We start from the raw sequence: 26,566 nt of genomic DNA on the forward strand, positions 1-26,566 counted from the left end.
TATGCCATCCCTGACGTTACTATCGGTTTCACCTCGGGCACCATATTCGGCTGTTGGAACGCATGCCGCTTCTGGAATACACGGAAAGGCACACAGTGTGGCTGTATATGTTGGTTAGAGCACCGATAAATGTAAGTGCGCATGTTAGATTTCTTATCTTTGGTTAAAGTTTTAATAAAAGTACTGCACCATGATCCTTTATACTTTTTCTGGGTCCGATCTTTTGAATCATATGTGAGAGGGAGCCATCTGGAGAAGTTTTCGGGCTACAGGATCCGCCTGACGGCTGGTGACCAATGAGCTGGATATAACATAAGGCGTGTTTTACGTTGATGGTTGGTGCATTTTACACACCTTTTTTTGGTGGAGCACATTGGAAGGAGAATTACAAGCACCATCCATCTTTCTGCATGGTGATTGGATTGCTTCTTTCAGGACACCGGGCGCATGAATTACAGCGACTGGGGTGTTTTTTTTTTTTAAAGCACCTGATTAGATCAAGAGGCTCTAAAAGGCTTCAAAATAGGGTGGGCTCGGGGTGCAGAGCATTGCACTCCAAGCCCACCCAGTTGTGTGACAACATAGCGAATGAATATTTGCTGTTGGAACACTGATCCTCCTCCCGGCCAATCGAGTCTGATACCCGTCATCTGATTGGCTGAAAGGACAGGCTATCCTATTGGATGCCTAGGAGGAGAAACCACAGAAGTCACTGCCTGATGCAGCCCAATGTCCGCCGCTGCTCCGATCGGGTAAGTGCCGGTGGACCGGAAGACAGTTTGGGGGTTTGAGGTGCCGGGGGGGGGGCTGGGTTGTTTTCCTCCCTCCAAAACAAAAAAAAAAAGACACCAGCCGCCACTGGATTCCAGTGCAGACCAAAAAAAGGGTCCTGTGCCATTTTGGCGCGAACGCGATGCGATTTCAGCCAGTTTATGTGGCTGAATTTGCATCGCACAGACTTTGCATGTGATGTGCACAGCAATGTGGTGCGAATCACAAGCAATGTCTGTGATCGCACACCTCCCAACTTTTTGAGATGGGAATGAGGGACGCCTGCCAGCAAAAGTATGCAGGCAAAAGGACACACCCCCTGCCACTCCCCCTTAAAGGAGAATTGTACAAAAAAAAAAAAAACCCACAAGTGCTTTTTTTTACCACTAATATTCCTTTATATTGGCTTTTGGAATTTAGAAATCAGTTGAAAGGTTTAGCACTGGGAAACACTCTTTGATAGATAAAAAGTACGTTTTATATACCTCTATATATACAGATCAGACCAAAATGAGGGCCAAATGAGGAGGGATGAGGGACAGAGGGACATTGCTCCAAATCAGGGACAGTCCCTCCAAATCAGGGATAGTTGGGACCTATGTGATCGCACCAGTGTGAACCCAGCCTCATAGATCTGCCAACCGATCTGGGGGGGGGGGGGGGGGTGTCATTAACTTTACATTGACACCCCCAGCGGTTCGCAGATGTGAATGTGAACCACCTGCGATTCAGGTGCGATGCAGGGTTTCCTGCACAGGAATCGCAGGGTTTCCTGCATCACACCAGCGTGAACTGAGTCTTAAACTGGCCATACACCTATAGATTATCTGCAGATTTTCTATGGTTGGATGGAAAAAGTGCAAGAGATTTCTCCATGTTTGCTAAACTGTGTGGATGGATTAAGCTCCCCCTTTTTCCATTTAACTGTAGAAAATCTGCAGATAATCTATAGGTGTATGGCCAGCTTTAAATCGGTACCATAATTCACATCCATTTCAGCTGTGTTTTAGCTGTTTGCCTGGAGACTGGCTTCAATGCAAAGCATTAGAATCATGCTGAGTAATTACTAGCTTGGAAAAAAAAAAAAAAAAAAACACAACACACAAAAAAGCCAGATAAATCATGTTACGTTTTGCAGTGTATAAGGTATAATGTAGGTCAGGAGGGTGATGGCAGAAGTCTCAGTGACGAGGCTCCCGCAGACAGTCCCCAGTGCCGTGCACACAGCTCAGCGCTGTGGTCGGATCTCTCTACCACAGACCCAGCAGTGCCGGAGGTCCCGTCACTGATCTACACTCAGAAGGCAGCCATACTCTTCTATCATAATCTGAACAACAAACTCCTCGCCCCACAGCTGGAAATCTCAGCTATAAAATATAAAAGAACAAATCTTAGAAACTGCAGAACATTTTTTAAAGCAAAAAGGATCTTAATTTAAGAAAACGATGACTTGGTGTTTCCCCCCCCAACACAATGTTACATAGTCAGGTTGAAAAAAAAGACACAAGTCCATCCAGTTCAACCCAATGTTGTGTATGTTGTACACAGGGCAACGTACAGTGAGGGGGGGGGAATAAATATGTGACCCCCTGCAGATTTTGTAAGTTTGCCCACGGTAGGCCCCTGTCACACCGGGGCGGTTTTCAGGCGCTACATGCCTAAAAATAGCGCCTGAAAAAACCGGCCCCTTTCACTCCAGTGTGAAATCCGGAGGGCTTTCACACTGGAGCGGTACGCTGAAACGACGGTAAAGCGCCGCTAAAATTAGCGGCGCTTTACCGCCAACGCCCTAGTGTGAAAGAGGCCTTACAAAGAAATGAAGGGGCCATCATTTTTATCATCGGTGTATTTTAAAGGATAGAGACAGAGTATCAACCAAAAGAACAAAAAGAACCAAAATCATCCAGAAAAAAATTAATAAACACATGATACAAATATTATAAATGGAGTTGCAGTTCAGTAAAATAAGGTATTTAATCCCCAATTTTGAATAGCAGTTGATTATTTCTTTATAAGTTAATCATACTTCACCAATACCATCCATGTGTAACCAAATACAGATATACTTTCTGGTCGGTCATGTTTTTTGTGGGGTTTTTTTTTTTTGCCGCTTGGTGTAGTGCAGGGAAGCCTGACCTCACAAGAGGTGGGAGAAAATAATCCCAGACTGAGAGGACGGCTCGCCATAAACAGCTGTCACCATTGATTGATTCCTCCCAACTTCCTGTTCTGATGACACCTGTTAACTTCTCTATTTCTTCTTACTTGCTGTTCAAGGACAACTGTGGCTAATCAGAGCTAATGAGACCTTTGCTTTGTGCACTGGTGGGCAGTCATGTTGGAACAGGAAGGGGCCATCTCCAAACTGTTCCCACAAAGTTGAGATCAAGAAATTGTCCAAAATCTTTTGGTATGCTGACGCCTTAGGCTCCATGCACACTGAAGCTGATAAACTGCAGTTTATTGGAGTTTGGGCGTTTTTTGTAAAAGCCCATAAACTCCACTCTATGTTAGCCTATGTGTCCATGCACACATGGACGTTTTTCAGCTTTAATGAGCAGTGGAGTTTATGGGCTTTTTTCTGAACGCCAGAAATTCGCGTTCAAAGTGCCGTTTTTCAGCGGCAAAAAACGACAAACGCTCATTAACGCTCATTAACGCTCGTTCATTAGTGTTCGGCATTCTATTTTTCAATGCATTGTGGGATTTTTGGAGTGTCCTCTGTGTATTTTTATAAAAAACGCCCATTAACGCTAACGCTGTAAAACGCTCATTAACGCTCATTAACGCTAGTATAAAATGCTGTTAAAAGCAGGTTTTTCAACCAGCGTTTTCTGCCAGCAATCTGGCGTCCAGAAATAGCTTTTTTGAGCTTCAGTGTGCATGGAGCCTAAAAGTTTCCTTCGCTGGAACTAAGGGGCCAAACCCAACCCCTGGAAAAACAACCCCCCACACCATAATCCCCCCTCCACCAAATGATTTGGACCAGTGCACAAAGTAAGTTCCATAAAGACATGGATGAGTGAGTTTGGGGTGCAGGGACTTGACTGGCCTGCACAGAATCCTGACCTCAACCCTGATAGAACACCTTCAGGGTGAATTAGAGTAGAGCCTGCAAGCCAGGCCTTCTTGTCCAACATTAGTGCTTGACCTCACAAATGCTCTTCTGGAAGAATGGTCAAACATTCCCCATAGACACACTCCTAAACCTTGTGGACGGCCTTCCCAGAAGAGTTGAAGCTTTTATAGCAGCAAAGGGTGGGCCAACTCAATATTGAACCCTACGGACTAAAGCATCGTATACACAATCGTATTTGCATACGTTTTGGAATTGTGTGATGACAGACTGTTAGCCTAAATCCCAACCGTTAGTACCCTTATCAGACAATTGTTGTCCAACTTTCCCCCAACAAATGTTGGATGGCAGTAGAGTTGCCGCCTTATCCCTTTAATCCCAAACACATATGAGTTACACGGGTTCTGAGGCTAATTTAATGCAGATAAGGCACCAAGTGAGTTTAATTACCACCTTAATTAGCCTCAGAACCCGTGTAATTAATATGTGTTCGGGTTTAAAGGGATAAGGTGGCAACCCTAGATGGCAGGCTGGTAAATTTTCGTCAGACAACGCTCTGTTGTCAGATTTTCCGATCGTGTGTACACAAGTCCGTCACACAAAAGTCCAAACTACAAACATGCATGCTCGGAATCAGTGCCCACCAAAGACAACATTAGCAGAAGGTGTCCAAAGGGTGGCACTCAAGAGCTGAAATTCCACGTAGTACATCACTACGATCGTGCTTGTTGGCCGACAATTGTGTACCGTTTGTATGCAAGATAACTTCCCGGCATGCGCCCATTCGGACAAAAGTCTGACGCTTTGTTGGCCAACAATCCGATCGCGTGTACGAGGCTTATAGCCCCGTACACACGAGTGGAATTTCCGACAGAAAAAGTCAGATGGGAGCTTATCATCATATATTCCGACCGTGTGTATGCCCCATCTGACTTTTTACTTCGAAAAATTCTGACGGACCTAGAAACAGAACATGTTCTATATTTTTCCGACGGAACCAATTCCTATCGGGAAAACCGCTTGTCTGTATGCTGTTCCGACGAACCAAAAACGACGCATGCTCTGAAGCAAGTAGGAGACGGAAGCTATTGGCTACTGGCTATTGAGCATCCTTTTTCTAGTCCCGTCCTACGTGTTGTACGTCACCGTATTCTTGGCGGTGGGAATTTGGTGTGATCGTGTGTACGCAAGACAGCTTCAGCTCTATTGAACTTCATTTTTCTAGTCCCGTCTTACGCGTTGTACGTCACCGTGTTCTTGACGGTCGGAATTTGGTGTGATCGTGTGTACGGAAGACAGCTTCAGCGGAATTCCGTCGGAGAAACCATAAGCCCTTGCACACACGGTCGGACATTCTGACAACCAAATCCGTTGGATTTGGTCAGACGGATTTTGTCCGAAACTGTTGGACGGTCGGACAAAGATGTCGGAAAATCCGATTGTACGTAACGTGGTGACGTTATTTCGTTACGACGGGACTACGTTCAGGCTAGTAGCCAATAGCTTTGGTCTAGGAATTTGATCTGAGCATGCGTGGCACTTTGTCCGTCGGAGTAGGCTACACATGATCGGAGTATGTCCGATCCGAGCATTTTGTCGGAAAATTTTATGGACAAGTTGGAAAACTTGGTCCGTCGGAGTATCCAGTCCGATGGAGACCACACACAGTTGGATTATCCGACAAAACGGTCCGATAGGACACATCCTGTCGGAATCTCCGACCGTGTGTACAAGGGCTCAGAGTTTATTCCAACGGGAAAACCGGTCGTGTGTACACGGAATAAGACTGGGGGATGCCATTAAAGTTCATGTAAAGGCAGGCGTCCCAATACTTTTGGTAATATAGTGTACAAGGAGTAGTAGGCTGCAATGCAAAAAAAAGAACGTTTTCGTTTTTGGGTTTGAATTACGCTTTAAAACTAGAAGACAAAGAAGGCAGTGTTATATAGCATCCTGGTACAATAATCCTGTGCCCGGGCGCCCTCCTCTCACCTGATAGTTGGCTATAATGATGAACTTTTGCTGTTTTCCTTGACATGTTCCACTGACATAACATAAAAGAACACCTTTTCTGTGTCTGCCAAGTATGGACTCATTCCCCTTGGCGTGTTTTCTGTCTGCTATTTTATGAAGTCCTGGCCCAGAATTGGGCAGTGTCACCCCCGGACAGACCGGACACCAGATGATCCCGGCATTACCCTAGACAGAACTTATTGTGAATCAGGGAGACAGACAGATTTGCTCTCTGGATATTTCATGCAGGAAAGTCTGACGGACGCAGTTAAAGGAGATCATGTTTTTTTTTTTTTTTTTCATTATGACTTAAAGGGCTGCTGTTCTGTTCTCACTGTGTGTACCTAAAAATCATTTACATCTCAGAGGTCTCTGGATTTATGACCCGACATTGGCGGAGTATCATTACAGGGAGAACACGAATGGCATATGAACAACAAATACAGCTAAAAACACCGATTCCATCTTTGCTCTACATTTAGTAACAAAACTCCAAAAGCCGATGAAGACTATAGTTACATAGTTAGGTTGAAAAAAAAAAAAAAGACACAAGTCCATCCAGTTCAACCAAAAAATAAATAAATAAATAACCCCCCCCCCCCCCCAAAAAAAAATCCCCCGTACAATTCCATATTCCCAATCCTATACCCACAGTTGATCCAGAGGAAGGTGAAAAAAAAACCAGGAAAAGTACGATCCAATTTGCTCCAGTAGGGGGAAAGAATACCTTCCCGATGCCCCTGAAAGGCGATCGGATTTTCCCCGGATCAACTTTACCTATAAACGTCAGTACCCAGTTCTATTCTGTACATTTAGAAATGAATCCAGGCCTTTTTAACCACTTCAATACCGGGCACTTTCGCCCCTTCCCGCCCAGGACAATTTTCAGCTTTCAGCGCTGTCGCACTTTGAATGACGATTGCGCGGTCGTGCTACACTGTACCCAAACTAAATTTTTTATCATTTTTTTTCCCACAAATAGAACTTTCCCTTGATGGTTTCCTAGAACTTTCCCTTCTGCGTTTTTTTGATAAACAAACTAAAAAAATACAGAAATGTAAAAAAAAAATATATATTTTTCTTTGTTTTGGTTATAAAATGTTGTTTTCTCCTTCACTAACGGGCACTGATGAGTCGGCACTGATAAGATGTCACTGATGGGCACTGATGAGGATGCACTGATACGTAGAATTGATGGACACTGATGATGAGCACTGACAGGCGGCTGTGATGGGCACTGACAGGCGGCTGTGATTGGTAGATAGCCGGTACTGATTGGCCCTGACAGGTGGCACTGATGGGGAGCACCGATGTTGAGGTACTGACACGTTTTACTGCTGGGCACTGAGATGGGCACTGACTGGTATTGTGTGGGCACGGATATGGGCAGTGATTGGCACTGTGAGCTGTGTTTTTATGAGGCACTGACTGACAGCTTATGGGCACATTTTAAAAGGTGCTGTGGCACATCGGAGGGGGCTGTGTTGATAATCAATGTGCTGATTATCAGCACAGACCCCCCCCCCCCCCCCCCCGATTGGCTCTCCCTGTCAATGCAAACCGAGAAATGCCGTTTACTGGCACTTCCTGGTTCACGTGATGATCAGCTGTGATTGGTCACAGCTGATCACGTGGTAAGAAGCCTCTGACAGAGGCTTCTTATCACGTTCGGAGATGCGGGGTGTCAGACTGACACGCCGCACTCGTGATTGGCGTGCGCCGGCATGCTATCCTGCTGGATGTCATATGGGAGGAGGGTTGAGGCCCCATGCAAACCTAGAATTTAAGGGATTACAAAGGTAACTGGATTGCTTTTCAGAGGGGAGTTAGGGACTGCCACTGATGTAAACCATACCTAACCACTGCAAGTTCTTCAGCACTAGCAACAGCTTAGATCCTTTTATTATTATTATATGGGATTTATATAGTGCCAACAGTTGTGTGGCGCTTTACAAAGTGGGGGGACAGTACAATTACAATACACTTAAAAACAGAAGGGACAGGAGGGCCCGGCTCCTGGAGCTTCGATTGCCAGCACTGAGAGTCAATGGCTCCCGGTGCCCCAGCAATGCCAGCGAATCCCGGAAGTGAGGGAAGAGAAGAGCTGCTAGATGTGCGTGGTGCTGGATCGACTGAGGGTCCTCTTTATGGAGTTGTCAGATGTTACTATGTTATACTGAAGTATAATTACAAGTATTTAATAAGTGTCAAAGGCTTTTGTTGACAATTACATGAAGTTTATGCAAAGAGTCAATATTTGTAGTACTGATCCTTCTTTTTCAAGACCTCTGTAATTCTCCCTGACATGCTGCCAGTCAACTTCTGGGCCACATCCTGACTGATGGCCGCACCATTTTTGCATAATCAAAGTTTGTCTCTTGAGGATTGACAACAAGTTGTCAATGGGATTGAGGTCTGGGGAGTTTTCTGGCCATGGATCCAAAATCTCTGTTTTGTTCCTCAAGCCATTTAGTGATCACTGTTGCTTTATGGCAAGGTGCTCCATCATGGTGGAAAAGACTTTGTTCATTACCAAACTGTTCTTGGATGGTTGGAAGAAGTTGCTCTCGGAGGATGTTTTTGGACCATTCTTTATTCATAGCTTTTTTTTTAGGCAAATTTTTGAGTGAGCCCCTCACTCCCTTGACTGAGAAACAATCCCACACATGAATGGTCTCAGGATGCTTTACTGTTGGGATGACACAGGACAGATGGTTGCGCTCACCTTTCTTCACTGGCCAAGATTTTTCCCGGATGTCCCAAACAAACGGAAAGGGGATTCATCAGAGAAAAAGACTTTCCCCCAGTCCTCAGCAGTCCAATCTCTGTACCTTTTGCAGAATATTAGTCTGACCCTGATGTTTCTCCTGGAGAGAAGTGGCTTTCCTTCTTGACACCAGACCATCCTCCAAAAGTCTTCTCCTCGCTGTGCGTGCCCATGTCCTCACACCCGCCTGCTGCCAATCCTGAGCAAGCTCTGCACTGGTGGTGCCACCGATTCCGCAGCTAAACCAACTGTAGGGGACGCTCCTTGCGCTTGCTGGACTTCCTTGAGTGCCCAGAAGCCTTCTTCACAAATGCAGTGGAAATGTTTTTTTTTAATGGGATTAAGTTCATTTTCATGGCAAGGAGGGACTATGCAATTAATTTCAATTCATCTGATCACTCTTCCTAACATTCTGGAGTTATAGTTGCCACCTCATCCCTTTAAAACTGAACACATATGAATTACACGGGTTCTGTGGCTGATTAAGGTGGTAATTAAATTAACTTGGTGACTTATCTGAATTAAATTAGCCTCAGAACCTGTGTAATTCATATGTGTTCGGGTTTTATGCCATGTACACACAAGCGGAATGTCCGTCAGAAAAGGTCAGACGGGAGCTTTTCATCGTATATTCCAGCCGTGTGTATGCCCCATTGGACTTTTTAGGTCGAAAATTCTGAGGGACCTAGAAAGAGAACATGTTCTATATTTTTTTCCGACGGAACCAATTCCTATCGGGAAAACCTCTCGTCTGCATGCTGTTCCGATGTACCAAAAACGACGCATGCTCTGAAGCAAATACGAGAGGGAAGCTATTGGCTACTGGCTATTGAACTTGATTTTTCTAGTCCCGTTGTACGTCACCGTGTTCTTGACGGTCGGACTTTGGTGTGACCGTGTATATGCAAGACAGCTTGAGCGGAATTCTGTTGGAACTCCGTTGGGGAAACGTCAGAGTTTATTCCGTCAGAAAAGGTCAGACGGGAGCTTTTCATCGTATATTCTGACCGTGTGTATGCCCCATCTGACTTTTTAGGTTGAAAATTCTGACGGACCTAGAAAGAGAACATGTTTTATATTTTTTCCCGATGGAACCAATTCCTATCGGGAAAACCTCTCGTCTGCATGCTGTTCCGACGTACCAAAAATGACGCATGCTCTGAAGCAAATACGAGACGGAAGCTATTGGCTACTGGCTATTGAACTTGCTTTTTCTAGTCCCGTTGTACGTGTTGTACATCACTGCATTCTTGGCGGTAGGACTTTGGTGTGACCGTGTGTAGGCAAGACAGCTTGAGCGGAATTCCCATTGGAATTCCGTTGGGGAAACCGTCAGAGTTTATTCCAATGTCAAAACCGCTTGTGTGTACAAGGCATAACGGGATGAGGTGGCAACCCTATCTGGAGTACCGCATATGTAAATTGCTATCATAAAAACCGAAGCAGCAGACTTTGTAAAAATGAATATATGTGTCATTCTCAAAACTTTTGGCCACAGCTGTACACATGGACCAAAAGTTGCCTGGTTCCTACTGAAACGGTCAGTTTTTGATCTTTGTGTACCGAGCTAAAAGGATCGCTTGTATGAGTAAGGGTTGAAAGCCTGAATAGGCTCTCCAAGAGAGCAGGTGATACTTACAGCCTGTATAGGAGGCCGTTTGTCATCATCTCTTCTCGCTCCACCTGCCTAGGATCTGGTGCAGAGAGCAGAGCACCAAACAAAAGACACCTGTACTCTGCTAATGGCTGAACCTCCAGGAGCCTACGGCTATTCCCAAAAGAAAAATAAATAAGAGAAAAATACACAATTTCTTTACAGCAAAGCTTGGATTTATACAGAATGAACACCTTTTTCAGCATCAAGAACCTGCTTTATAATACGGCAAACACCTGGAAAGGAAATTATTTCCGTAAAAAAAAAAAAAAAAAAAAAGTAAGGTGCCCTGTTCACAATAAAACCCTCTATAAAGACTACACAGTTTGAGCTGGAGCTAAACCAAGAGCCCTGAGTCACATTTGCCACACAAGCAAAGAAAAGCCAGACGTAATGTCTGCCTTTCCATCCCCTATTTTGGGATTTAAAGATCCTATTTTTTATTTTTTTTCTGTTAAAACGTTTTCTTAATCTTTTTGCATAATTAGTCTGATATTATAACCCTGACCAGACGTGATCCGGTCTGCGACTGGAGAGAAGGAGGGGCGCCCTTGGCAGCTGAACACTCATCTCCGAAAAAAAAAATACAAGGGGACCTTTCTTGTTTGCTACCTTACGTGAGTTGGGTAAACAAGATGCTAATTTGTTCGGTGATTTCAGCCATTGATTACGGACTGAGAAGGGATTATATATAAGTATCCAGGAGCAGTCGTCTTTAACTTCATTCATACTTGCCAAATTCCCAGCTCCTGTGGAGGTGTGTGAGGGCTGCTAGTCAGAGAGTGAAAAATGACTTTTTAATCTTTCCAATAACAGAATTTTCAAAAAGTTTTACCGGGGGGGGAAATTTTTTATTACTGACTAGGTGCCACCATGAGACAATCACATATCTCCCAACTGTCCCGGATTTCAAGGGACTGTCCCCATAGCTCCCAACTGCCCCTGATTTCCACGGACTGTCCCCATAGCTCACAACCGTCCCTGATTTCGAAGGACTGTCCCCATAGCTCCCAGCTGTGCTTGATTTTGAGGGACCGTCCCCATAGCACCCCAACTGTCCCTGATTTCGAGGGAGTGTCCCTGATTTCGAGGGACTATCCCCATAGCGCCCAACTGTCCCTGATTTTGAGGGACTGTTCCCATAGCTCCCAACTGCCCCTGATTTCCAGGGACTATCCCCATACCTCCCAACTGTCCCTGATTTCCACGGACTGTCCCCATAGCTCCCAACCGTCCCTGATTTTGAAGGACTGTCCCCGTAGGTAAGGGTAAGACGGGGCATTACCATTGTGGCAATGTATGTTACCAATGTGGCAAAAACCCAGGCAGGCCTTCAAAAAAACTTTTTTTTTTTTTTTAAGTATGATCACCTTCCATATGTTGTATGACAGCGTAGCTCAGTAATGGTAGGAAGACACAAGAGTTATGTGAAACTTGTGTTGTAAAGTGGGGGTTCGATCCCCATCTACAAGTCAACTGGGGGCACCCGACAGGTAGATCGGGAACATCGGGCCTTGCATTGGCAGTCGCTCCCGCCCACCACCAGTCTTAGCAACCAATCACCACCTTGTTCATGTGAAAAGTTAACTCCTGTTCCCACCCCCCATCCAGTACAGAGCAACTCTTGCTCTTTGATCTGCTGCACAATGCACACCAGTGTATGGTAGGAGCCTACTAGAGGGAAGAGGGCACAGGACACTACAGGGAGGGGTGATGTGAAGGGCGGCAGAGGGCACAGGAAACTATGGGGGGCGCACAGGAAACTACAGGGAGGGGTGATGTGAGGGGGGCAGAGGGCACAGGACACTATGGGGGGGTGCGCAGGACACTCCAGGGAGGGGTGATGTGAAGGGGGGCAGAGGGCACAGGACACTACAGGGAGAGGTGATGTGAAGGGGGGGCAGAGGAGACAGGACACTACAGGGGGGTGCACAGGACACTATAGGGAGGGGTGATGTGATAAAGGGGGGCAGAGGGCACAGGACACTATGGGGGGGCACACAGGACACTACAGGGAGGGGTGATGTGAAGGGGGTAGAGGAGACAAGACACTATGGGGGGGGGTGCACAGGACACTACAGGGAGGGGTGATGTGAAGGGGGCAGAGGGGATAGGACACTATAGGGGGCGCATTTGACACTACAGTGGGGGAATGTGATGTGAAGGGGACAGAGGGGAAGAGGACACTACAATTGGTGGGGGGCGGGGGTCATGTAAAGGGGGCAGGGGAAACTGCTATAGCGGGAGCGGAGGACACTACAGTGGAAGGGGGGGGCATGTGGAGGGGTAGAAGTGGAAACTGCTTTGAGGGGGGGCACAGGACACTGCCATGGGGGAGGGTGGCAGAGGACACTATAGTGGGGGTGATATGCATGGGGGCACAGGGCACTGTCATGGTGGGCGGGGCAAACGACACTACAGTGGGGGTGATGTGAAGAGGGGCAGAGAACATTGCTAGAAGGGGGGGGGCACATTTTTAAAAGAGCACCCTCCACCTAGGAATCTTTGATTTCCTCCATGTTGTCCAGGTACTGTAGATCTCAACACCTCGAAGGTTGCCCACCCCCTTCTAAAGCACAGGGTTACCTTTGAAACAAGATACAATTCACAAACCGCACATTTAGTGGGAATAAAACATGTGGTTTCTGCATAGATTTATCTGTGAGAGAAGATCTGCAATTTCAAACAAGTTCTAATAAAGTCAAGGATGAAGCGGAATGACCTATGGTCGGGATCTACACATTATTGCAATCTATAGCAAATAACTGGAGGAAGGAGTGAACTGCCATATGGTCGGTTTCTGTGTATACACTTTGGACATTTTTTTCTCTAGCAAATAAGAAATACTGGAAACTGGCTCTAACCTGAGGAAATATTGCCAAGCGCACAAAACCGACTATGGATTCAGAACTGGAATCAGTTGCATGTGATATTCACAAATATTGGTTTGTAAAGTAACAAACAGCCGGGAGAGACCAAAGCTTGTCCTGTATAGAAGGTTCACCCGCTTGGCCTTCAAGAAGGGAGTTGGGTCTTCTGGTATTGGGCTTACAGCTGAACTCCGGGATGATATGAATGACACAAGACGAGGAGAGAGGTCTCGATCTGCTCCTCTTCCTCCCATCCCTCTGTGTCTGCCCATACTCCTCAGAAAAGGAAAGTGGGGGCCAGAAACGTGAAGTCCAGCAGCCACAGATACATCTGGATAAGAGGTGCTGACTGCCAAGGGGTGAGTGAGCTCAGCTCACTGTCCATCATTAACCATTCTCTCTCCTGCCACTAACTGAGTGCACTAAGGTAAATCAGGGTTCTCAGAGAACCCCTTACATCAGGCCACACCACAGGCCACAGTGTTCCCCCTTCTCCCTTACATGAGAGTCCTCTTCATTCTCAGTGTTCCCCCTTAAATCAGGGCTCCCAGAGCATCCATTATGTCAGAGTCCGCGGAGTTCTCCCTTACATCAGAGTTAGCTCAAAGTTCTCAGTGTTCCCCCTTAATCAGGGTTCCCAGAGTATCCCTTATGTTAGAGTCCCCAGAGTTCTCCCTTACATCAGAGTCTGCAGAGTCCCCCCATACAGTGTAAGGGAACTCTGCGGATTTAGATGTAAAAGGGGAACTCTGTGGACCCTGATGTAAAGGGGGACTCTTGTGATTAACTTCATATGATTAGAAATGTTATTTAATTGCACAATATATGTATACTTTACACTGTACTGCTGCCTAAAGTGTTTGGGTTTGAATTGAAGAAAAGGTGGCAACCCTAGTTATAACCCCTGTTAAAAAAAAGTATATGTTTCGCCATCTGTGTCCTATTGGGGTGAATTCCCTTCACTTCCTGTCTCATAGCCAAACAGGAAGTGAGAGGAAATCGCTGCAAATTAAGGGAAATCCCTTCCAGGTCAGCAAAACTAATGTCCCCATTAAAAGATTTCCCCTCTGTTACTTTTCTGAGGACAACCCAAAATTTATGATTTCTTTTTTTTTTTTTACTTTCACTTATAATGATAATTATATATATATATATATATATATATATATATATATATATATATATATATATATATATATATATATACATTTATAATGATAAACAGGACAAATAGAGGAGAGTGAATCTCCTTAGTGGAGGGGGGCACAGACTACAATAGAAACTGACAGGGGTTCTAATTCCTCTTCACTCTGTCTAAAACTGAAAAAAATAAGTTTTGGTCTTTAGGTATACTTTAAGCCTCTTGCCATTCCCTGTAATGCAGAGCCCACAGTGTGAGCCAATAGGTCCACAAGCTGACAAGGAGCCTGCTATTAGAAGGAGAGAGCAGAGTGACAGAACGTGTAGCTCCTCATTGTGCTTCTTCTCCTTTACTGTCCAATCACAAGCTAGGGAGAGAGCCCATAACAGCCTGAGCTAAGGGTGGGTTGAATGATGCTAGCCGCCATTCAGTCTGGAGGATATTTACTGGTTGAAAAGAAACAATGCAGGAACAGCACTGAATTGCAGGCAGGGTTGAACGAGAAGCCAATTCTCCTCCCAGACTCCGCCTCCTGTCATTCTCTTAGCAGGGACTGGGCTTACAGCGGGAGTCGGAAAAGAACTATTTGAGGTGGGGGCGGGGCAGCGGAGGGGAATTAGGTTGGTGATTGGTTGCTCAGATCGTCTAGCGACCAATCATCAGCTTGTTAATAGGATAAGTTAACTTTGTCAGCTCCCGCTTCCCTGTCCGGGGCTGTGCTCTGCTATTAGACCCCTTTCACACCGAGGGTGTTTTGCAGGCGCTGTAGAGTTAGAAATAGCGCCTGCAATCCGCCCTAAAGAAGCTGCACCCAGGGCCGCTGTTAGAAATCATGGGGCCCCATAGAGCATACCTGACAGGGCCCCTTGGTCCCGCCCACAACCCCACCCCTGGCTCCGCCCTTGACCCCATGCTGTCACAAAATCTGGGGGAAAGGTGGCAGGAGCTGAAACATGTAAGATGTTCCAAAAGGTGAACCTTTAAAGTGGTGTTACACCCCCAAAAAAATAAACATTAAAAGCCAGAAGCTACACATACTGCAGCTGCTGGCTTTTAATAAATGGACACTTACCTGTCCTGGAGTCCAACGATCTCGACACCCGCAGCGGATGTTTCCATCAGCTGTTGGGTGCTCCACCACCATTATGGGTAAGGGAACCCGGCAGTGTAGCCTTTCAGCTTCACGCCGGAAACCCTACTGCACATGCACGAGGCCCCGCTTCTCTCCCCGTTTGGCCCAGGGGCCAGAGGAGGAGGAGGGAGCCCCGCGGTGACATCACAGCTCTGTGGCAGGGAATCCTGAAAGTGGAAAAGGATAGCTGATACCCTATACCCCCCCCCCCCATTTCCCCCTCAAAAGGTGCCAATTGTGGCACCGGAGGGGGGGAGGAAGAAGATGAGCAGAAGTTCCACTTTTGGGTGGAACTCCGCTTTAATAACCATTATTATTCTATTATTTTATTTTTTTACCTGAATGGACACAAGTCAATTCATATCTGGACTCCTGTAGACCTACATGGGGCTTTCAATCGGTCCACATCAGTGGCAGGCGATGCTCAAAATTTATGAGGGGGACGCAAACAAACTGAAAATCATATGAACATCATATGCAGCTACTGTACCCATCAATTGCCGCCACTGTGCCATCAATTTCCGCTACTGTGCCATCATACGCAGCTACTGTACCCATCAATTGCTGCCACTGTGCCATCAATTGCCGCCACTGTGCCATCAATTTCCGCTACTGTGCCATCATACGCAGCTACTGTACCCATCAATTGCCGCCACTGTGCCATCAAACATAGCTACTGTGCCATCAATTGCCGCCACTGTGCCCATCAAACTTAGCTACTGTGCCATCAAACGCAGCCACTGTGCCCATCATACACAGCTACTGCACCCACTGGTCCACAGGAAAAACTGACAGGCGGACCTGATTGCAAGGCTTGGGTGAAAAATTCTTAAAGGGGAGTGATTTGGGGGTGGTACAAATGCATCTTGGCTGTGTGTTTTTACTGTCCCTTCCCCTATCACATGTGTAAAGTAGCATCTCACTATGTGCTCATGGTCACTATGATGATCAGGGCACAGCAGGTTCTCTATGGCTCTGTCAGTGTAACATGCTGTGTGGTGCTGACTTTCTTATGGCTGTGCTGAGTTATAGTCTGTAACACACAGCACAGCCATATATTAAGAAAATCACAACCACACAGTCATGTTACACTGACAGAGCCATAGAGAACCTGCTGTGCTTTGATCATCATAATGACCATGAGCACACAATGGGGAGTCAGGGGACTAAGCCTCAGCCTGTGTGATGTGTGTCAGTGTGTGTGATGTGTGTAAGGGAATTGCTTGCCTGTGGGACCAGCATATGGATTACTCTCTCGTTCAGTCTCTCCATCAGGCTGCAGCAGCAAGGCACTTATTGAGGGAAGGGAGCCGCATTACAATTGAATCCATCCGCCCAGGAAAGCATACAGTGAGCACAAGGTACACAGATGCAGAGCAGGGATTGTATGCCTCCACCCGAAAATGGAGAAAAAGTCCCTCTTCTTCTCTCACCTCCTGGGCCCCTCTATTAACCTGATGGGGCCCAGGAAGGTACAATATACCTTGCCAATCAAGTGGGAGCAGGTTAATAAAGTTATTTAGCAAATTCGTTTTTTTAGCTAGAAATCTGCTCGGGCCCCCCCTGCTGGCTGGGCCCGGTACAACAGGGCTGCTTGTACTGCCCTATCAGCGGCCCTGGCTGCACCATTGTGTGTAGTGTGAAAGCACGAGGGCTTTCACACTACAGCGGTGCGCTGGCAGGACATCAGGGAAAAGTCCTGCCAGCAGCTTCTTTGGAGCGGTGTGTTTACCGCCCCTCCACCGCTGCTCCCCATTGAAATCAATGGGGCAGCGCTGTAATACCGCCGCTATTGCACAAGGCTTTCTATCTGAATGTAGAGAATGAATTAAGATAAAGTGGTTGTAAAGGCAGAAGGTCTTTTAAGGCCTGGCTGGTAGCCCAGGACGTGAAATTTTGAGCCCTGTGATAGGTTGATGGATTTACACTCATGGCGTTTGGCAAAAGACTAAAAGTAGTATAAAAATCTACAAAACCAACGGGGAGATCCACGACGCAGCAAAGCACCGGAGACAACATAAATATGAACGAGTCTCCATGAAAACGTTACATATAGCCGCTCTGTCCTTTTCTCCTTCAAGGTCACTTCCTTCCTTACATTTGCAGTGCCACCTAAAAGACGGCGGAGTGCAAACTTCTCAGAGAAGAAAGAGGAAATTAATAGGCTTTCCGGTGTTCAGCCACATGTCTTGTTCTGATGTGCTGCATGCTGCTCCTAAACGACGGCTTCAAATAAACACACAAAACGCAACACTTGGCCCTCGCTCTTTACATGCTACAAAAAAATAAAAAAGGTCAGATTCACCTGGCACTGGCAAAGCACCATTTCCAGGCAAGATGCAGATTTTCGTGCCAGGCTGTAACCACCACCCAAAATCTGCATTGTTCAAGACTTGAGCCTTACGTTAGCCACACACCTGACTGCGGCTTGGAAACAAAGCAAAGGAAGCGACTCCACTTATGTCAACTGCAAGATAAGAGTGAGGATGTGAACATCAAGTTACAAAAAAAAACAAAAAAAAAACATGAAATGGACGTCGTCTCAGCCCGCCGGCATTCTGGGTGAGATGGGATCTTATAATCCACCAATATTTGTGGCAGCAAAGATTCCACCAATATGTTCTTTATTTATTTGTGGCAGCAAAGATCTGAAAGCATGCACAAGACTGGCACAGGTTTTGATCAAAAGAGAAATATGTTTTTTTTTTGGTTTAAATCCCAGAATCATACTTACCTTGTCGGAGCGATGCTGCATCTGCCCCCCCCCCCCCCCCTCCCGCTGCCTCTGCACTGAGAACCGAGCGATCGAACACCGCCAATGGCTCGGTTCTCTCAGCTACCCGAGCAGAAAGCTGCTGACTGTCAGTCAGGGTCTCTCCGCTCTGAACTCCCCCTCCCCCGCCCCGCACGCGCGTGCACGCTCACTGGATCGCTGAGCTGTGGAGGGGCAGGGAGTCTCAGGATCTTAGCGGCTCGCCGAGAGGCTGAGACGGTACAAGTCCAGGCACCTGGCGGATCCAGACTTTATTGTCGGGATGACACAGTGCCTGGACTGATTTTTGTGACTTCAGCAGAGAGCGGACGTCCACTCTCCGCTGAAAGCGGGTCACAGGAGTGCAAATAAGAATTGCACTCCTGTGACCCATAGGAGCAGTGGTGGCCGGTGCTCAAAATTTTTTAAAAATTCTGAAAAAAGCCCCATCAATTGCAGCCTCCCTGCACCATCAATCGGAGCCACTATGCCATCAATTGCCGCCACTGTGCCCATCAAACGCAGCCACTGGGCCCTTCAATTGACGCCACTGTGCCATCAAACGCAGCCACTGTGCCCATCAATTGACGCCACTGTGCCATCAAACGCAGCCACTATGCCCATCAATTGACGCCACTGCGCCATCAAACGCAGCCACTGTGCCCATCAATTGACACCACTGTGCCATCAAACGCAGCCACTATGCCCATCAATTGACGCCACTGCGCCATCAAACGCAGCCACTGTGCCCATCAATTGACGCCACTGTGCCATCAAACCCAGGCACTGTGCCCATCAATTGACGCCACTGTGCCATCAAACGCAGCCACTATGCCCATCAATTGACACCACTGCGCCAAACGCAGCCACTGTGCCCATCAAATGCAGCCACTGTGCCCATCAATTGCCGCCACTGTGCCCATCAAGGTCACCTTTTTGATGCCTATTAGAGGCTATGGCTCTGATCAGGTGCTTCAAAACCACCCCCCCCCCCCGCCACTGTAATTCAGGCGCCCTGCGCCCAAAAAGGGACCGGGCGGCTGAATAGGGGATGGCAGCGGCGGCCATAGATAGATTCCTGCAATGCATGAATTTGTCTATTGGTACTAGAGGGGGTTGGCAGGAGAGAGGGGGCGGCGCCCGTGCGCCCTTATGGACGAGCCACCACTGCATAGGAGGAGCCCAGGCTGGCCTTCTCCTTTAAGTGTTACCACATGATCCTAATCTTGAATTTTGCAAATGAGAAATCTGTTTTAATCTAAATTTATGAGATCGTTAGGTGACTAAGCTCCGTACACACGGGCTGAATGTCGGCCTTTGTGCATGTCCATCTGTCCTACAGAAGCTGGCCATTCAGCTGGCTTCTGTCGGACGTGCATGCTGGAAAACCAGCAGCTGACCCAATAGGCTCCAACCACTACAGGCTGCCTATAGAAACTATAGGAGGGGCGGAGACAAGACCGGTCACCCTGCAAAAGGAGAGAAAGCAGAGCTGTGGGAGGGACCCAGCAGGCCACGCCCCCTTACAGGCTGCCTATATAAATTACAGAAGGGTGTGGAGACAAGACCAGTCACCCTGCAGAGCTGTGGGAGGGACCCAGCAAGCTCCACCCACTACAGGCTCCCTATGGAAACAACAGAAGGGGGTGGAGACAAGGCCAGTCACCCTGCACAAGGAGAGAGAGCAGAGCTGTGGGAGGGACCCAGGGCCAGATTAACGTAGGGGCTATTGGAGCTGCAGCTCCAGGCCCTTACCTTAATATAGGCCCAGCAGGGACAGACTGATCATTTGGATACTGCACTGCATGAGACGCTCCTTGTACCTTCTGCAGCAGGGGGAATCTGAAAGTCAGGGGTGATCGGTGCGGCGGGCAATCATAAGCATCATCACCATGACAGCCTCCCTCTATGGCTCTCTATGAAGCAGCTGAAAGCCACTCCACCTCCTCTAGAGGGAAATCGGTGCTTGTAATTGCGCCCCCCCCCCCGCCCATACTGATCACCCCAGACTATCCATTAGATTCCCCCTGCTCTGGGCCCCTCCTGTGTATGCAGTACTGACACCTTCCACTGCTCCATTCTCCCAAAAAGTATTGTGAAAAAAATGTAAAAAAACTGTGTGAATGAGTGGTTTGTTTAAAATATTTCATTTACTTTAACAAAAAAACATTTTTTTCATTTTATTTATTTCCATAAAAAGGCCCATCAAAATCCTCAGCACAAGGCCCATGATACTCTTAATCCGGCCCTGGAGGGACCCAGCAGGCTACGCCCACTACAGGCTGCCTATAGAAACTACAGGAGGGGGTGGAGACAAGACAAGTCACCCTGCAAAAGTAGAGAGAGCAAAGCTCTGGGAGGGACCCATCAGGCTCCACCCACCACAGGCTGCCTATATAAACTACAGAAGGGTGTGGAGACAAGACCAGTCACCCTGTAGAACTGTGGGAGGGACCCAGTAAGCTCCACCCAATACAGGCTGCCTATAGAAACTACAGGAGGAGGAGGAGACAAGGCCAGTCACCCTGCACAAGCAGAGAGAGCAGAGCTGTGGGAGGGACCCAGCAGGCTACGCCCACTACAGGCTGCCTATAGAAACTACAGGAGGGGGCGGAGACAAGACCAGTCACCCTGCAGAGCTGTGGGAGGGACCCAGCAGGCTACGCCCACTACAGGCTGCTTATGGAAACAACAGGTGGGGCTGGAGACAAGGTCAGTCACCCTGCACAAGGAGAGAAAGCAGAGCTGTGGGAGGGACCCATCAGGCTACGCCCACTACAGGCTGCCTATGGAAACAACAGAAGGGGGTGGAGACAAGACCAGTCACCCTGCACAAGGAGAGAGAGCAGAGCTGAGGGAGGGACCCAGCAGGCTACGCCCACTACAGGCTGCCTATAGAAACTACAGGAGGGGGCGGAGACAAGACCAGTCACCCTGCAGAGCTGTGGGAGGGACCCAGCAGGCTACGCCCACTACAGGCTGCTTATGGAAACAACAGGTGGGGCTGGAGACAAGGTCAGTCACCCTGCACAAGGAGAGAAAGCAGAGCTGTGGGAGGGACCCATCAGGCTATGCCCACTACAGGCTGCCTATAGAAACAACAGAAGGGGTGGAGACAAGACCAGTCACCCTGCGGAGCTGTGGGAGGGACCGAGCAGGCTCCACCCACTTCAGGCTGCCTATAGAAACAATAGGAGGGGGCGGAGACAAGACCAGTCACCCCGCACAATGAGAAAGAACAGCAGTGGCTGGTCTTTATTCCAGGAAACTCCTACACAAAGCAAACGCTTTCAATTGAACGATTGCACAGATGTGGAAGAAATACAAAAAAAAAATTTAAACACACCAAGGTTTCAGGTTAGAGTAAACAGGCTGCTTGTATTTAAAAAAAAAAAAACATTTGCTTATGTCAGAGTTCCGCTTTAAGGAAGCCCAAAGCACGTTGGCCGATGCGCCAGCCAACCAAACTATTCGTTACTATAAAAAGACACATCTGCCTGCGTGTTTATTGCTGTCACTTGGCCGGTATCTTTTTTTTTTTTTGGTTTGCAGGAAATTCTTCGCACAAATATGTTTTGACTCGGTGAAACTTTTAGCCGGGGCGGGAGCGCCGATCACAGCAGGCTGAGACGGGTTGTGTAAGTCTGTCTGTCTGTCCTGTAATTAGCAGCCCGTGGTCGTACAAACTGTGTCACCGGTGGTTACAAGTCACAGGAAAGGGACCTTTAAATTAGGCTGAGATCTCAATCCTGGCGACTTGAAAAGCTGCGTTTTTTTAGCTGCCAGAGAGAAAACATTAAAGAAAAAAAAAAAGAGAGAAAATAAACAGAAGGGATTATTTATAGATCAAGGTCTGGAGGGAAGTCAGCAGCTTTTCTGTCTAAACAAAGAAATGTATACGCCGGCCTGGGCTGTGCGCTGGAAAGTGGCTCCCCACTTTGTGTAAATAATGGCCTATCATCACCCTCCATCCCGCGAGCGCACACACCTGTCTCAATGCGCGGGAGGCCCACTTTCTCCCAATGACAATAACGCGCTTGTTCATCCGTTCCCCCAAACACATTTTGTTTGCTCTTAAGAAGGTAATGAGTAAGGAAAGAGCGCACAAGTTGGCTCTTCCGCGGGGAAATGGCCATAAAAGAGACAGACATTGTTACACCCTGCACTCTGGACAGACTACAACTGGGGGGGGGGAGGGGAGATACAATCATACGCCACGAGTGTACTGCGGTGCAGGAAGGACTGATAACAGATAGTAGCAGAACTTCATCTGAGGCTGTATATTCACATTAACGACAGACACCAGACGGCAGTCTGCAGACCCCACACACACGGGAGTCCTTGTTCCACAAAAAGGTGAGATCGATCGACCAGGCGGTGGCTGCAAGAACAGTCTTAGAGGAACAATATCACAGATATACGGTGGGGAAAATAATGATTTGATCCCCTGCAGATGTTGTCAGTTTGCCCACTTACAAAGAAATGAAGAGTCCATCATTTTTATCGTAAGTGTATTCTAAATCACTGGCCTCCAAACTGTGGCCCTGGGGGCCTATTGCGGCCCTTTGCTTGTTTTTATCTGGCCCTTGGGACACTATTTTATCCACTGATATCAACAATCGGGCATCATTTCTCCCTCCACTAACATCAGTGAGGGGGCACAATTCCTCCCAATGACACCAACAATAGGGCACAATTCCTCCCAATGACCTAATAACCCAAAGCCACCAAAAATGATGCCCAGTGACACCACTGATGGTACACAATTTGTCCTACTGACACCAACAATGAGGCACAATTCACCTGAAAGACAACAACAATTGGGCCCATTGACATCAACGATGGGCACAATTCTTCCCAATGACACCAACAATGGGGCACAATTCCTCCCAATGACCCAAAGCCACCGACAATTATGCCCAATGACACCACTGATGGTGCACAATTTGTCCTACTGACACCAACAGTGAGGCACAATTCACGTGAAAGACACCAACAATTGGACCCATTGACATCAACGATGGGCACAATTCCTCCCAATGACACCAACAATGGGGCACAATTCCTCCCAATGACCTAATAACCCAAAGCCACCAACAATGATGCCCAATGACACCACTGATGGTGCACAATTTCTCCTACTGACACCAACAATGAGGCACAATTCACCTGAAAGACAACAACAATTGGGCCCATTGACATCAACGATGGGCACAATTCCTCCCGATGCCACCAGCAATTGTGCCCAATGACACCAGTGATAGGGCAAGAATCCTCCCAATGATACCAACTTTGGGGCACAGTTCCTGCCACTGACACCAAAGATGGTTGCATTGTTTTTTCCTGCTGACATTGGGACCTTTTCTACTCCCAATGACTACAGTCAGCCCCCCCTCCCCCCCGAATTCTGTTGGATAGTAAATTGGCCCCTTGTTTGGAACGTTTGGAGACCCCTGTTCTAAATGATAGAGACAGAATATCCAAAAATCCAGAAAAAAACACACGATAAAAATTTTATAAATTGAATTGCAGTTCAGTAAGTAAAATAGTATTTGATCCCTTGTCAGCCAACAATAATTCTGTCTCCTACAGACTGGCTACAGTAGGTGCTCATGTGGTACACAGATTAGTCCTGTCAATGTAAGAAGGGGCTCCTCACGACAACACATTATGTCAGGGCCATCTTTAATATTGATTGGACCCCGGGCAAAAAAAAAAATTTGGGGGCCCCCTCCCATGCAATTTCACTCTCCACCTGCTCTGAGACATACAATAAATAGAAGCTGGACTTAAAATCAGTTTACTGTATCAGGTCAGGCAGCAATTGCAATAAGCGATTGGTTGCCAGAGGTTACAGCATATCATTACTGCTTACTGACTGGTTGCTAGAAGTTACAGCACACATTACGGCTCACTGATTAGTTGCTAGAGGTTACAGCAAATTATTTCTGCTTGTTAATTAGTTGCTGGACATTACTGTACAGTAATACTGCTCACTGATTGCTAGAGGTTACAGCATATCATCTTCTCACTGCAGGGAAACATGATATACATACAGTATGCATGCCACCTTTATTTACATATCAATGCAGATGGCCACAGCTATTTGCTTAGTAATGCCGCTGCTATTTACATATGAATGCCAGTTTTTTACATGTAAACACAGGGTTTGCAGGTGAGTCATCTGTACACAACAACAGGGCTAAAACTTCAAGGGACAAGGAAATTTAAACCAGGATAGTTGGCAAGTATGAGGCAGCTGCTTTGGGCCCCACAACAATGACAGGGCCCAGGGCAGCTGCCAATTTTGCCCTGCCTTAAAGACGGCCCTGCATTATGTGTATAAGACACCTGTCCACGGAATCTCTTTTTTCTATTCAAACCTCACCATCATGAGTAAGACCAAAGAGTTGTCAAAGGACGTCAGGGACAGGATGGTAGACCTGCACAAGGCTGGAATGGGCTACAAGACCATCAGAAAGAATCTTGGTGAGAAGGAGACAACTGTTGGAGCGATTATTCGAAATTGGAAGAAAATACAAATAACCATCAATCGCCCCTCGGTCTGGAGCTCCATGTAAGATTTCGTCTCATGGGGTAAGGAGGATCATGAGAAGAGTGAGGGATCAGCCCAGAACTACACCGGAGGAACTTGCAAATGATCTGAAGTCAGTTGAGACCACAGTCACCAAACAAACCATTGATAACACAATACACCGCCATGGATTGAAATCCTGCAGTGCCTGCAAGGTCCACCTCCTCAGGAAGTCACATGTACAGGCCCGTCTAAATTTTGCCAATGAACCTCTAAATGATTCAGAGAAGAATTGGGAGAAAGTTCTGTGGTCATATGAGACCAAAATGCTCTTTGTCATGAACTCAACTCGCCGTGTTTAGAGGAAGGAAAATGCGGACTATGACCCTAAGAACACCATCCCTACAGTCAAGCACGGAGGTGGAAACATGAGGCTTTGGGGCTGTTTCTCTGATGAAGGTACAGGCCGACTTTGCTGCATTGAGGGGCCAATGTATTGTAAAATCTTGGATAAGAACCTTCTTCCCTCAGTGAGAACATGGTTCTTCCAGCATCTCATACCAGAGACGTCATCCTTCTTGCTACCTCACCATCTGCGCTCCAAGCCTTGCTTTGACTTATCCCCCCCACCGCAGCCGGCTTTCCCTTCAGCGGTGATATAAAGTGAGCACAGCGCTTCTCCACGATGGAACTGAAGGACTTTAAAGCGGTTCTACCTCCTAAAGTGGAAGTTCCGCTAATCTGATCCCTCCCCCCCCACAATCGGCACCTTTTAGGGGGGAGGGGGTGCAGTTACCTGGATAATCCAGGTATCTGCACCCACTTCCGGGACAGACCGCCGCAGACCCCCACAGATGCCCCCCCCCCCCGTTGTGTTCTGGGAAACCCACAGTTCCCAGGACACAGCGGGGACCAGCAGAGACGCGCAGCGCGACTCGCGCATGCGCAGTAGGGAACCGGGCAGTGAAGCCGCAACGCTTCACTTCCCGATTCCCTGACAGAGGATGGCAGCGGGGGCAGCAGAGAGACGAGCCATCGCTCGTCATCTGCTGCCGACATCGCTGGACCCTGGGACGGGTAAGTGTCAATTTAATAAAAGTCAGCAGCTGCAATATTAGTAGCTGCTGGCTTTTAATATTTTTTTTTTAGGTGCAGAACCACTTTAAGTAATATGGTCCCTTGCTGGGACCATATTACTTGATAAGCCGGTTTTTAACTTCACAAATGTGAGTTGCCAATATTAAGTGCTATTAAAATTGTTAAAATCCGACACCTAGAGGCACCTCTCTCCTTGTATCTATCGCTGCGATTCTGCCCGCAGTCTCAAATCACACACCAATCGTAAAACGCAGGTTCAGCACCTAAAAACGCACCGGAATCAGATGGCATGGGTGTTCATACCCATGTGATCCGGTTCTAGCAAAACGCACTGCGTTCTGCTTTTGGGGCGTTGTCAACTTTAAACTGACACCTGAAGCAGATCGCATGAATACAGTGCGATTGCTATGCGGTAAACTCAGCGATTCCTGTGCCTTCCCCGCATCACATCAGTGTGAACCGAGCATAAAGATACATACAGAGCCGTGCCTCGGTTTGGTTGCCCCAATAGCAAGCTGCTTGCTGTGGGGGGCACTCGGCGGCGGAGGGGAGGAGCCAGGAGCGCCGGCAGGGGACCCAATAAAAGGAGGATCGGGGGCTGCTCTTTGCAAAACCATTACACAACGCAGGTAAGTATGCCATGTTTGTTACCGTGTTTCCCTGAAAACAAGTCCGGGTCTTATATTAATTTTGCAAACAAAAGACACAGTAGGGCTTATTTTCAGGGTAGGTCTTTCCATGTAATGCACCGTCTTCT

At 47.4% G+C, this 26,566-nt stretch overlaps 1 protein-coding gene across 3 annotated transcripts in view; it reads right to left on the reverse strand.

Annotated features, from left to right (window-relative positions):
- Positions 1-26,566, reverse strand: part of NFATC2 (nuclear factor of activated T cells 2) — a 177,397-nt gene that overhangs the window by 118,214 nt on the left and 32,617 nt on the right. The window lies entirely within an intron of this gene.

The sequence above is a fragment of the Lithobates pipiens genome, unplaced genomic scaffold, assembly GCF_037356315.1.
Source record: "Lithobates pipiens isolate NorthernLeopardFrog02 unplaced genomic scaffold, aLitPip1_a1.2 Scaffold_28, whole genome shotgun sequence".
NCBI classification, from domain to species: Eukaryota; Metazoa; Chordata; class Amphibia; order Anura; family Ranidae; genus Lithobates; species Lithobates pipiens.